Here is a 14,278-nt window from a genome sequence, read left to right on the forward strand (position 1 = left end):
TTTATTATGCTACAAGCTCACTTTTAGATAATTTATTTCTAAAAAAACTTTCCAAAATACATACTTTCTTGCCTCCTTATGTCACATATATGGAATGTAATTTAACTGAGATTTATAATTATCAACATTAATGGAAGGAACCTAAAGTTTTATGAGGGTACCCTCCGCAGCATCTTGCCCTTGATAATGGCTCCACACTGTTGCATTCTTTTAGTTCTTTTATCTGTGGTTCTGCTTCTTGCTTTATGAAACTGTCAGTCAAGTTGACCTTTTTCATCCCTTCTTCATTCTCCTCTCTTTTCTCTTCTCCTAGTTTACTACTTGAGTCTGTTGTGGTTTGAGAAAACAGATAAATCCACTTGAATTGCATCTGAACAGTAAATTGGTCTGAGTGAGGATCTGTAAGTTCCTGTAAATCTCAGTGGATGTGTTTTATTTATTTATTTATTTATTTTGGAGGAAGATTAGCCCCAAGTTAACATCTGCTGCCAATCCCCCTCTTTTTGCTGGGGAAGACTCGCTCTGAGCTAACATCCTTGTCCATCTCCTCTACTTTGTATGTGGGGTGCCTGACACAGCATGGCTTGACAAGCGGTGCCATGTTTGCACCTGGTATCCAAACCAGCAAACCCTGGGCCGCTGAAGAGGAATGTGGGAACTCAACCACTGCACCGCTGAACAAATATTGTGAGTGGCCAGTGTGTTTCAGATACATAATTAGACAGTTGTGGCCCTTGTCTTCATGAAACTTACAGTCTACCTGGACAAACATAAAACATAATTACCCAAATACTTAATTAGATTGGACAGGTGCTATGAAGAAGAAATGCAGGATCCACTAAGTACATTTAAAAGAAGTCACCTAAACTAATCTAGGAAGCCCTCCCATTTAAACTGAGACCTAGAGGAGTGGTAGAACTAAGGCCTCCAGATAAAGAAAACAGCATATAACAAAAGTTTGGGGTATTCACAGAATTTTTCTTTATTTCCAGAATCTTCTAACTAGGTGAAATGGCTAACTTAAAAGATCTCTTAATAAGCAAGTAGCTTACCACAGAATTTCTCTTCCGGAATTTAAAAAATTTCTTGGATGATAGGCTGTACTTCAATTTATTTTTACCTGCTCCTTCTTCTAGAACTTGGGGGAACTCTTCTCTAAATTCACAATGCGTGTTATTTGATTTAATTGTGGAGTGTGGCTTTTCTGTAACCAGCCCACTTACGCCGCCTCACCTTGAGGATAAATTTCCAATTCTTGACTGTACTCTGCTCTCAATCTGATTGTAGAACTCCCACTGATGGCAGTCGGAGCTGTGCTTGTGTATCCAGGGAAGTACACTGCCCTCTGTGTCACTGTCAGACACCTCTGGCATGGAGCCTGGATGCCCGAGTGAGGCTGCGAGTCTCTAAGGAAACCGAGCTCTCAGCGGTGCCACGCCAGCAGTAGTGTGAATGGAAGCAGGGAAAATAGATGAAAAGGAAGGGCTTGGCTTCTGGACCAGCACCCTTTATCCTGCCAACCAGGGCAGTAGAAGGAGGGATGGAAGGAATTGCAAGCATTTTTTTCAAGACTAGACTCTCTATTTCATACAATCATCAACTTTATAGCCACAGATTGATTTTTAATAATTACCATACCCCTAACATACGCATGGCCCGGGCTAGAGTAGAAATGGAAATCCAAACTCGAGGCCAGCCCTACCCACTGCCCACCCCCTGCTCCCACTTCCCACCCTCTGCTCCCACTTCCCACCCTCTGCTCCGTTCTGTAGGCAAAGGGCCTACTAGACAAGGACGTGTCTGGCTTCCACCTGTCATCTCCCCTGAACCCAGTCAGCCACACCCAGGGAAGACACCCATGCTGGCCCCGGAAGCAAGCTGCAGGCCACTTGGACAGGGAATTTCTGGAAATGCTTGCTCTTAACCACTCACTAAACTGTACTGCTTTAAATAATGGGGAAATTCTTAATGGTTTGATATTGAAGATGCATGGGTTTTAAGGATGAGAGGGCTGTGCAACTTTTAAAGCTTGTTTTTAAGTCAGTACATCTCAAATATCATGCGCAGAGAATCATGTGGGGATCTTGTCAGAATGCAGATTCTGAGTCAGTAAGTCTGGGCCGAGGCTCCAGATTGTGCATTTCTAACAGGCTCCTGGGTAATGCATCTCTGTAGACCACACCTTGAGTAGCAAGGCCTCTGTGAACGTTACTGGTTTCAGTTGCGTACGGGTGCGTTTGTGTGTGTGTACCTGCTGTTACTTTGGGATGGGAAATTTTAATACTGTGTGTAAAAAGAAATCACACTGTAGCATGAGTTAAAAAGACGTAGCTTTTAGATGTATTATTATTTAAGATTCTTGTCTCGATGATGTCCCAGGCAACAGCTTTTCATAACTAGTCCTCCTTCATATTAACCTGTTATCAGTGATGTTACCACGTCTTATCTTTGACTTGGGCTTTCAAGTGTTGCTTTACCAGCCTTCCAAAACCCTACAGATTTCTAAGATACATATTAGAGCCAATGGAAGACTAAATGTCTCCTGGTGTATAAAAGAGGTTTTGATTAGATTTAAACAGCTGTCATCTCTGAAATTTCCCTCTCTAAATCATTTTCTGCTTTCAACAAGATCTTACATGTTGCTTTCTTGGATGGATGGCGTCGGTACCCTTCTAACTATTCCTGTTAACTGTGTCCTGTGGCACGGAACTGATACATATTTAGGAACATCTTCACTAGCTAAAAAAGCACTTGGCTTAGAGAAATTTTACTCTGGCATCTTCTCTGCCGCAATAACTATTTTTCCTTGTAGTGAGCAAAATTCAACTGCATGAAAAAGGACAATGATGTCACAGGTTGCACTGCTAAAAGCGGTTTTGAAAGCTGTCATAAAAGTTACCACTTTTCATTTCACCTAGATGAAATGCAATCTAAAGTATATGTGTTTTCAAAAGCAACTTCATCTCAATTATCGAGTTCCCTGGACTTGTGGGAAATGACAATTTAAAATGTTAACCCTGAACCAAGATTACATAATGGAAAATTGACTAATGTTTTAAGGATAAGTATATTTCTAGCTTGTGTTAGTCTACATTTCTTAAATAAAATGTGAAATATTCTACTGGGTATTGGACAACACCTCCCCCTGAGAATTTATAGATTATTAACTGAAATGGCAGTTTTCTTGTTGGTCATGATCAAAGTGATTTGGGAATGTCTAAAAACATGTGAAAGTTGATTACACATTTTATTGCTGGCACCACATTGACTGGCCACCCATATGATGGAGCAATTGTGACTGTGGACTAGTTCCAATTAGCCTCGGGGAGAGAGCGCATTGAGTTGAGACCTTTGGAAAGCATTTATTTGCTTGCCTCATTTAATCAAGTAACTTTTATAATTTTCCAGCTTTTAGCCTTATTTATTCCATATAATGAGAAGGAAAAATATCTTAGTTCTGGCATTTAAACAAAGCATACCCATCATTTAAAAATTTTATTTCAAGATACAAATACCTACCTTTTTCAAGAAATGTATCTGTTTTGTCTTTTGAAACAAAAGACGTACGTAGAGGAATTCTACTTGATTTTAAAGTAAGCAATATTTGTCTTCAGAGTATAGGTATGACTCTCAAAATCCTATCCATCTTTCAAGACCCAGTAAAATCCCTTCACTTCCAGGAAACTTGTATTCCTCTAGTCAGAATTACTCCCTCAATCTTCTGTTCTCTGACAATAGAATTTATGCACATCTAGTAATATGTCTTGTATATACTCTTTCTGGGGTGCAACTAGATACATTTGCTACTAGAGGTGAGCTCCTGAGGAACAGAAATCATTATTTATGTATTTATTTTTATTTAATCTACTTAAATTTAAATTTAATATATTTATTCAAATTTATTTTTATTGCTATTTTTCCAAAAGAGCATAACCCAGTGCTTTCGAATAACAGAGGTGTAGTGTATAATGCTTGAACTGATTCTTTCTAACTGTCAATGACTATGAACCAGTGCATTGTGGGGTGGTGCACTTTATTAAGATCATCAAATTATCATATTGACCTTTTAAGAAATGTCCCATGGTAAACGACTTTTCTAAATTATTAGAGCCCTGGGAATATTTCAAAATTTCTTTGAATACAATTTGGATACATAAAATCACATTTTAAAATATATTTTCCATCTAATGAGTCTCTCTTTAATACATAAATTTTAAAAATTTTAATGGTGTTTTGCTTATTTTTTAAATTTCCTGTAGCATTTTACCTCTCTTGCCTTGAAAATAAATAAAATTAGATATACTTAATGTATAGTTCACAGGATTTGTATTGCTGGTATCTCAAGATACCTCCATTTGTATTCAAAATAGTATTTGTATTTTGCAAAATAGTGTATTAGCCAAACTAACACAAAATAAAGAACACACCTAATAATTATTACTGTATACTTCCACTGTTGCAGGAAACTAAATAAGACAGGTCAACAGAAAATCAGAGGCAACGTTAAACAATGCTTATCCTCCAGCTCAAGTTTTAACTTTTAATTTTTTGCAATAAAATACATAGCTTTACATATTTTCTTTTCTGCTTTCCTTTTAATAGGTGACCTTGGCAACTTTTCCATTTTCTCTATTTTTAGAAGATTGTTAACAAGTCCACGGGCATTAGAGGAAATATACTCTCTGGAGTAATAGAACTCAAGAAATAATATAATGATAATCTACCCCTCCAATCCAGGGACTTGTTTTACAGTGGCATTAAGAGGCTTTCAGATGAAAAATATAAATTAGTCATTTAAATTCAGGCACTGAAGTCAGGAAAACTTGGGTTTAGCGATCAATTCTGTCACTTACTAGTTGAATGACCTTGAGAAAGATACTTTGTTTCTTTTAGATTTGATTCCCCAGTCTGAAACAATGGACACAGTAACAGGGCCTACCTCGGGGGTTGGTTGGAGGACCCGGATGCATGTAAAGCACTTCCCGCTGTGCCTGGCAGAGAGCCCATCCTGAAACTGAACTTGTGTGATGTGGTGGGAAGATCTCATTCCTGAGAGCCAGCCCTTCCCATCCATCAGCTAGTCAGGCACATGAGCTCGGCCCGTGTGGTGTTGGTCTCCTCCCTGATTGTTTCTGTTTTTGTTTACTCCCAGGCAAAAGGGGACACCAGATTGTAGCAATTAGGAAAGAAAGTGAGAACTCTCAAAGTCAGAGAAAAAAATCAAAGCAAAGACTTAGCCACTAAATCTTCCAGAAGGAAGGAGGAGAGAGAGGAGCTAAAGCTTGATGGATTAAATTCTGAACGTAGTATCTTAAAAGGAATTTTTGTGGTAAGGGACAATGGAAAGATACCAACTTACAATACCAACCCAAGGGCAGGCCTCATGGAAATCAAAGAAAGTGACACTGACAAGCACATTTTAGAATAAGGGAACGTTTCAAAAGAGAGGGCTATGTATTTACCATTTTGCTTGATCTACATATCAAAAGCATCTTCCAACCGTATATAGAAGATCCTTGCAGGAAAATGTTTCATATGAAAAATAAAAAAATAAAATAAAATAAAAAAGAAGAAAGTGCTGGAGGCCATGTCATTTGTTTTTCATCCTATTCTCTTTCATAGGCTTCAGGCCAGGAGCAGGTAGCTCATGCGAATGAATACCTTCCCAAATCACCACAGAAGCAAAAGAAGGTACTGGAAATACAGCATGCACCACACTAACATGAGATAACCTAACTGAGAGGTAGAAATGATCGAGGAAAATTAAGTGGCCTCAACATGAAAAAGCACAACTTTTATTTCCAGCTAATAACCTGTTATGTAATAAAAGCCCACTGTGCTTATTAGGAAGAAAGAAACCTTTACTCAGCCAACTTTAGAACTATTTTTCTTTGATAATGTATTTTGCTGAGTATTTTGAATCAGTAATATTGAAAAATTGAAAGTCAAATTGCTAATGAGTTGAAATCAATTGATTAGCTATTTGAAAATCGATATTATTCTACCCATATATTAGGTCGCATCTCTAGCATGGCAAAAATTTTTCCTTAGCAAAGAGACGTCAATCTTTTTTGTTACAAAACACTTAACAGAAGTTTAAGCCTATTTTCTGTTTTGTTGTCATTGTTAGTGTTTAGCAGCAAAGAAATTGGTCCAGGATTTAACTAGAACTGATAAACAGTCTCAATTAAAAAAAATTATTTCACTCAAAATGAAAGTTTTAAAATTGTCATTAACACTCGATCAAATTTATGACTTGTTTTGATTCAAAATCCATATCAGGGTTTTAACAGGGAATTTCATTAATTCTACCCGCCGAAGCTTATGGAAATGTGTGGAGAATACATGAGTCTTTTAGAATACTCAGGTTCCAATCCTGGCTCCGTTGTGTTCTGGTTGTGATTCTGGGCAACTGTCTCACCCTTCCTGAGCTCTGTATAAAAGAAGGCTAAAACTACCTATTGCTTGTGTCACATTGTTATTATGAGATTGGAATAAGTTAATATAAGAAAATAACTCAGTAGAGTTCCTGAAATATTTGCAGTGCAGCAAAATGTATCATTTCCCCATAAGAGCACGACCATGAGACAGCTCTTCAAGTTGACTTCCTTCTCTCACATGTCCTATTAATTATCAAGTCCTATCATTTCTACCTCCTAAATATCTCTCGATTATATCTTTTTTTCATCTCCCCTTGCACTTTCCAAGTAAAGCCCCTTATTACCTTAGGCCCTGACTAAAATCATGGCCATGTAATTCACTGCTACCTACAGACGCAACTACTGCCAACCCATTCTTTATATTGAATTCTCTTTCTAGAGAATGAATATTATCCTTCTGCTTAAAATTCTCCATGACTTCCTGATGCCCATAAAACAGAATTTAATCTCCCTAGACTGATACAAAAGGGCCTTCATCCTTAAGTAGTTCAACATCATCTTCTATTATATCTCATTGTACACCCTATGTAATGGATGCACTATACTATCCTCTTCCCTGGACTTCTTTTTTTGTTTCTTGTGAGGAAGATTGGCCCTGAGCTAACATCTGTGCCAATCTTCCCCCATTATATGTGAGATGCTGCTGCGACAGCGTGGCCTGACGAGCAGTGCTGGGTCCATGCCCAGGATCCGAACCTGTGAGCCCCAGGCTGCTGAAGAGGAGTGTGCAAACTTAACTACTACACCACCAGACTGGCCCCTTCCCTTTGCACTTGCTGTTCGTTTTGCCTATGATGTATTTCCCACTTTCTGACAGTATACAACTATTCATCTTTAAGACATGGCTGAAACGTCACCTCCTACATGTCGCCTTCTCAGAGCAATAGGAAGAATTTATCATTCTTGTAGGACATATTTCCATTATACCACACCATATTTTATTAATTACATGTTTACATGTCTGTCTCTACACTGGACTGCGAGCTCCACTATATAGCACAGAGCCAAGCATGTGTTAGGTAGTATTTGATAAATATTTGCTGAATTAATGATTGAGAACAACGAAAAAATCAGTGAAGTTACAATGGGTCTGTTCATGAATTAATATGCCCCAAATTTGCAAGTGGCCTTTATTTTTGTTGTATATTTGTAGCCTCTGTCTACACAGGGAGCAAAAGAAATGAAGTCAAGATCACCATTTAGGAAAGTGTACCAAAAAATTTTTTTAAAAACGACAGCCCTTGTGAGTCAATTATATTGATATTACAAGCAAATGTATCTTTGGCCTCAATTATCAAGTTTAAATGTCTCAATTTACTCTGCTTGTTTAGACACAGCGTGAATACAGAGGTATTTTTGTTATTCTTAGCAAATACCAATTTTAGAGAGTCCATTCTTTCCCCTTTGCATGCAAGCACAAAGGAAAGAGATGTGTGCAACAGCAAACTAACTTCTGTATATGGTTTCATCACAGTCCTCATTCAGCGCGCTCTGTACCTTGGTTCCCCCTCTACAAAAAAGTACCAGCCTGTAGCTTCAGGATGCTGTGGATTTAATGAGAAGATTCAGCGGCCATCCCATTTTTTGTTGTTGTTATTCTCGAGAAAATAAAAGAGAAAAGTAAAATATCCTGGTGTATAAATGGAGGAGCCTGGCTTCTGCCACTAACTTATTTAGTGCCTAGCATAGTGCTGACAGTGGATAAATGTTCCCTGTTGGTGATGAAATACCAAATACAAGAACCTGTGTTTCTGGTTCTGCACTGTCATAAAGCTGTTATTATTCAGCATTTATTGGGTACCCACAGAGTATGAGGCATAAACATGGCAGGTAGAAAACACACAGTCCCTAACCTCTAAATTACAAAAGACACATGCACAGGAAGGTAGGTGGACCTCGAAATTGTTTCCAAATGGCTGTTTGTAGGAGGATTTAGACAGTAGGAAAACTGAAGGAGGGCAGGGTGGGGCGGACAGGCCGGGTGTTAGGAAATGAGAGGTGTAAGAGGAGATAGTGTTTCCATAAAAGGGATAGGTCGGAGGTCAAGCCAATTTCCGGAAGCACCAGAGTGAACATGAGAGATCCACTGGTGATAATGAAGAACCCAAGGGAATAAAGAGGCAAGAGTGTTGTTCTATTGTCTCTCCATGTCCTCTTTGCTTGTAGGGGCACTTCCTGTAGCCTCTCTGGTTGACAGCAAGAGAAAACTCATGGTTATTTGAGAGGAAGACACTCCCATGCTAAATGAATGGCTTTGCCATTTACTAGCCTCAGTTTCCTCAGCTTTAAAATGGAACAACAATACTTCAAAGAATTGAACTCAAAAGAGGAAGCATGTAAGTGGCCCACACTGGTGCCTGGCACATAGTTTAGGAAGCAAATCCAGAGCCCCTGGAATCTCCGGCTAGTTATCCAATCTCTAATGTCCCAGGTTTCCTGCTTTTTTTGCTTTTTCCTTCTTCCGTCAAAAGGAGTAAGATGTTTTCTAAAAAGAGATCAGGTTTAAACAAGCAATACGGGTTAGTAAATATGTAGACAGGATTTATGTTAATGCTAAGGCGCTGCTTCCAACTGAATTTGGAGCCGGTGAGATTTTAACCTAGTTAGTAATTTTTTTTAACGGTCATTAGATAGAGACCAAAAAAAATCACAGTGGGAGCCTTCTAAAATGGTTCTTGGGGCCCTCAAGGGCATTTCCCTCAGTCTTTTCATCAACAGAACTGGTCTGTATTGTAAGTCTTATTTATAGGGTGGCTTTCAGGCAATTTCACACTGCGTTTCTCTGATGCAGCCCCCAAAAACATGTAAACCCAAGGGATTAGTAGCGATTTAAAGGGAAAATAGTGTGAAGTTACACCATGAACCCAGGCAGCACAGCTGCCTTGATGCACTCACTGTTCCCCTGGGCTCCTACAGTGAATGAAACTTATCTAAGTGGCCCAGTCCACTCCCACACTGCCAGATCCGCAGCCCTTTGTTACAAAGTGCACGAGAATTGCTCAATCTCAGGGGGCAGCAGAGTCTGGAATGACCGGCATTGTGGAAACACACACAGCAGTTCACTATCTAGGAATGAAAACTTAAATCTCCTTTTAGATTTCTTTGTTGACAGTTGCAAGCAGGGCTGTGTAGTAAATAAATTGTTTATTCCGATAGTGTTGCTTTCATAGGCGGTTCAGATACATTTATTGAGTAGGGTAGCAGCCTGAAATGGAAATGAAATAGGAATATCACCGGAGGGCCACGTAGAAGTCTTGAAAAAGGCTGAATATTCCCCAAATGCAACCATCATGAGGCTGGCATACTTACATTGATGATCTCATCAGACCAATAATTAATAAGTGTGAATTAGGCTAATGAAATCAGATAGGGTAATGCAAGGCAGTCTCCTACTTGTTAGCATTGCTATTTTCTTCATTATTTAATCTCTAACAGAAACTGAATTTGCTGCTCAAGATCTAATTGAGCCTATTTGACTCCGAAACAATTTTTTTAAAACTCTTCCAAAGAGCCTTTAAGAAGGTGTAATTGTGAAAATATTAAGAATCTATACAGCACATGCAACAACAGGAACATAGATCAAATCAGAACAACTGGAGGCATTTCCTGCTCCTTTGATAAAACTAAACTGCAAGTAAAGGAAATGATGAAGAGGCATTTTTTTCCCACTTTTTTTCCCTTCCCACATCCCCCCCATACATAGTTGCATATTTTAGTCGTGGATCCTTCTAGTTGTGGCGTGTGGGATGTCACCTCAGTGTGGCCTGATGAGCGGTGCCATGTCCTTGCCCAGGATTTGAACCGGCGAAATCCTGGGGTGCAGAAGCGGAGCGCGGGAAATTAACCACTTGGCCACAGGGCCGGCCCCGAGGCATTTTTTTTCAAGGTAGAGATTTTTAAAAGGCAGAGATCCTCCATGCCCAAATGGCAGCTTCTTTAATTTTTTTGACACACATCATTTAGTAAATAATTAAACTGTAACACATCTTTCTCTCCGAGGATCAGCACTATAGTGTGATCTGGAAAAGTAATGGGGATCAAAATGGAGCCCTTCGGCCTGTGGAATGGAGCTGTGAAGACCTGACCTGGAAGCAGAACAGGGGAGTTCTCCTTCCCTGATGGCAGTGTACGAACTGCCACTGTATCTGAAATCTGCAAGAAGAGGGTAGATTGCGAGGCTGCTGTGATTTGGTTTCGATTTGAGGCTTCTCTTCCAGAGAAAGCTTGATCATCTGCCAAAGGAATCCAAGCAGAGGAAGCACGTGCTTCCCATTCTTCTTCCCTTAAGGAGCATGTGGATAAGCGGGGCCCCCGTGCAAATCGGCACTGTTAGGGGACCATTCCAGTGATTTCACTTGTTCTCGTGTCTTCTGTTGGAACACAAGTGCCAAAAAAAGAGCCAGGAAGTGTGCATTTGTGAGTGAGGGGTTAAACCCAGCAGGATGTGTGGATAAAATGACAGCATATTTCCTATCTGATAATATTGGATCTATTTTGAGATTACTTATCAGTTGGTTATTGTGCTAATAATTGCCATTAAAATTAATACTACATTTTGGGAATTAGGCAAAGAGCTAACAAGTTTGCTTTTACACAGAGCTTTCCAAAAGCAATCTGGGTAACTTGTTTCTGGAATGCAGCTGTGTAAGTTTTCATTAACATCTTGCAGGTGGAGCCTAATTTTAGTTCAGCCTTGAGAAGGGGGAATTGTTCTCCTCCTCATATGCACAGCACCACAACAGCAGCAGAGCAGGTGGGGCCTCGCTGAGCACTTGTTTACTTTCCTGGTTTTCAAAAACAGATGATTCATATCGTTAATCATACAGTTTCTGTCTGATTTTAACATGTCTTTAACAGAATAGTCTGCAGTCCATTTGACCCCCAGTTACTCAAATGTGAAACAAAAGCAATGAGATGGAAAATGATAAGAAAATGAGCAATGCATCCTAAATATAGTGGAGGGGAAGCCAATGAATGAAGTAAAATTTAGAAATACATCTGTTTGGCTACAAAAGCATTTTACAAAGCAACCTTCCAGACTCTAGTTTGGCAATTTGAAGTTGGCTCAGTTAGAAAGTTCAATATTTTTTTTTCCTGCCATTGCAAGGAGGAAACTATTAGGGGAAGGAAGCAGTTACTGGGAAGAGGGGAGCCGAGGGGTCAGAAAGGACAAGTGAGATGCAAAATGTTTTCTCCTGCAAGCACTACCCTGGCCTCTGAATCTCAGGGAATGACTGGTAATCAGCTTCAATTTTATGTCCTAGGAAAAAACATTGTAAAGAATCAGAGAGTGATTAATGAGAGTAATCTCCCTTTTAATTTGTTCAGGAAATATCTGGAGCTTTACATTAAGCTTCCAGGACACAAACCCCATACCTTTGCTCTGTTTAATGTGTTCCACCACAGTGAACCTACTGTGTGACTCTTTGGATGTAAGGCCAGCGCGATGGCCCTAGTATTGCTGTGTGTCGTCCGGCTTAAACAAGCGCCTTTGAGTTCTGCCCTGTGGGGTGTGCCTGAAAATTCCATTACCTCCACAGAGAGGGGGCAGCTCCGTGTGCATATTTGTTTCTTTCAATTCGGTCTCTTGGAATGGATGGAATTTGTGATTCTGCTGCATAGAAGTCTATTGTTCTGAACCTCAAAATAAACCTCTTCTTGAAAGCTCTCTTCTGGACCTTGAAGGTCACCATTCAATGTCTTTGCCTTTATGAAAGTTCTTAACCTGAGATACAGGTTTGTCAATGAATGTGCTTCAGGGTGCTTGTGAACAAAGTTTCTCGTGTTTTGGAATAGATGTGAATGTGCATTTTTTCTCAGGAGAAGGTGCATAGCTTTTCTTGGATTCCCAAAAAGGTTTATAACCCCCCAAATCTTAAGAACTATTGCCTTACACAGAGTGTTTTCAAATACTGCCTTTAATGTAAAGGAAATACAGCAGTGTACTTGGCTAATGATTAGAACTCAAATGTAGTCTTTGTCAGCGTGCCGCATAGAGTGAGTCTTCATCTGACTGAGAACGAAGTTTACACTCTGTCTGCCTAGTTACTTTCCCTGAGACGTCATAAGTCTTTCCTTATTTCTAACCTGTAACTGCTAAATGAGCATCTAAGAGGATATTAAATTTTCAAGATTTGTTCTTTTATTCAACATTGATTTGTTAAGCACTTATTATATTTAAGGTACTTTTGGATTTCAGAAATATATGACATAGTCTTTCTCTGTAAGAAGTTCCCAGACCTGTGGCAGAGACAGTCAACCAGGAAAAGAAACTCAACCAATCAATGTTTGTAAAAGAGGACAACGTTATGTGAGACCTCAGATTTTCAAAACAGATTGCACCTCCTCATTTTGAGATGTAAATGCAAAGGTCAGAAACAAATGTCTGTGACCCTTTGACAATATGACAAGAATCCTATGCTACTCCCAAACCGGCTTGTTCCCATTCCCATTCCACTTGCCTGCAGATGTGACTGGAGAGGGAGCCATGGGTGACAGAATGGACGGATGGAACTTTAGAAGTGGATCCCATGACTGGAATGGGATGAAAGGTCATCAAAAGGCAGGAAGGAACCAGTCTGTCTGAGATGTAGGCTAAGTGAGCAGTTTTGACTGATTTGATCTCACAGATTCCCTAAAGCTCCACCAGGCTGTGATTTTGCAACTCTCTCGAGAATAGTCCTACTGGACTTTTCACAAACACAATGCCCTTTCGTTTTCCTGTTAAGACCCAATCTTTGGATGAGATCTCTCTCTTGTAGATACTTGAAACTCAGAGTCTGTTCCTGTTTCTTTCATCCCCAACGTTTAAGGTTCTTCTAATTCAGTCCCCAATTTTTCTTTGACTCCAACTTATTCACAAGAATAGGAGAACAAAGAAAAAGGAAAATAAATTGATATGGAGCAGGAACAGAGTACTGCCAATTCTCTCTCACTGTGACTCAGACTACGAACGGCAGACGCTAAGGACAGATCTTCCCAATGTTCTATTTGCTTTTAGCCTCATTCAGAATGTAAAATTCGGTAGCCAACTTCTATTCATCATGAAATCCAGGACTATCTTGGAGAGGATGATGATGTTGCAGCTCTATTTGCAGAAAGTATAAAAGGTTGTTTTGGCTATCTGTACAGAGGGCTCAGTTTTTGAATATTCTGAGTTAAAAATCACAACCTGCCTTCCTCATTTCTAGGTTTTTCGTTTCTCTGTAAATTCTTCCTATACTCCTCTCTAGGCGAACCTATACTTTTCCTGCTGAGATTCCTTAAGTCATGGAGTAAAATGTCACCTACAGGAAACATGTGATTCATTTCACTCTTGCTGGTAGGTACATTCAGAATTCTACCTCAAGAGGTTTATTTCCCGTTTTTAATCTAAACCTTATTGGGCTGCCTGCAGTGGAAGCTTCAACCACAGCTGCTGAAATAAAGTCTTTCCAGAAGCACTTAAAGAAGACCCGGTTGTCCTGGTTCTGCTTCTGAAGAAGTTCCAGTCAGCAGCAGGGCAAAATTTATGGGATGCTTATGAAATTTTTGGTTTCTTAAAAGAGCACGCATTCCACAAGGAATTCGAATACATTCTCGGAAAAATATACAGACCTCTCAGCCAGCACAAGGACACACACAGAAAATTTGAGGGGTCACAGTTTGGCAGGACCACACTAAAATCATCTCAGACAAGTGAGATAAATCCTGTTCAAAGACTTAAAGAGAAAGAAAGAGATTCTGCAACTGAACTGGGGAGCTCTGACAATATCTAATTGTTATCTTTAGTTCTAGGATCCGTCTTTAATATTTATTGGCATCAGCTCTGCTTGTTTTTTTTTTAGCCTACGAATTGG

General features: G+C 39.6%; 1 protein-coding gene across 2 annotated transcripts in view; it reads left to right on the forward strand.

Moving 5' to 3' along the window:
* Positions 1–14,278, forward strand: part of ADGRL2 (adhesion G protein-coupled receptor L2) — a 594,466-nt gene that overhangs the window by 304,938 nt on the left and 275,250 nt on the right. The gene's annotated exons all lie outside the window — the stretch shown is intronic.

The sequence above is a fragment of the Equus asinus genome, chromosome 16 (genome assembly GCF_041296235.1).
Source record: "Equus asinus isolate D_3611 breed Donkey chromosome 16, EquAss-T2T_v2, whole genome shotgun sequence".
Classification (NCBI taxonomy): domain Eukaryota; kingdom Metazoa; phylum Chordata; class Mammalia; order Perissodactyla; family Equidae; genus Equus; species Equus asinus.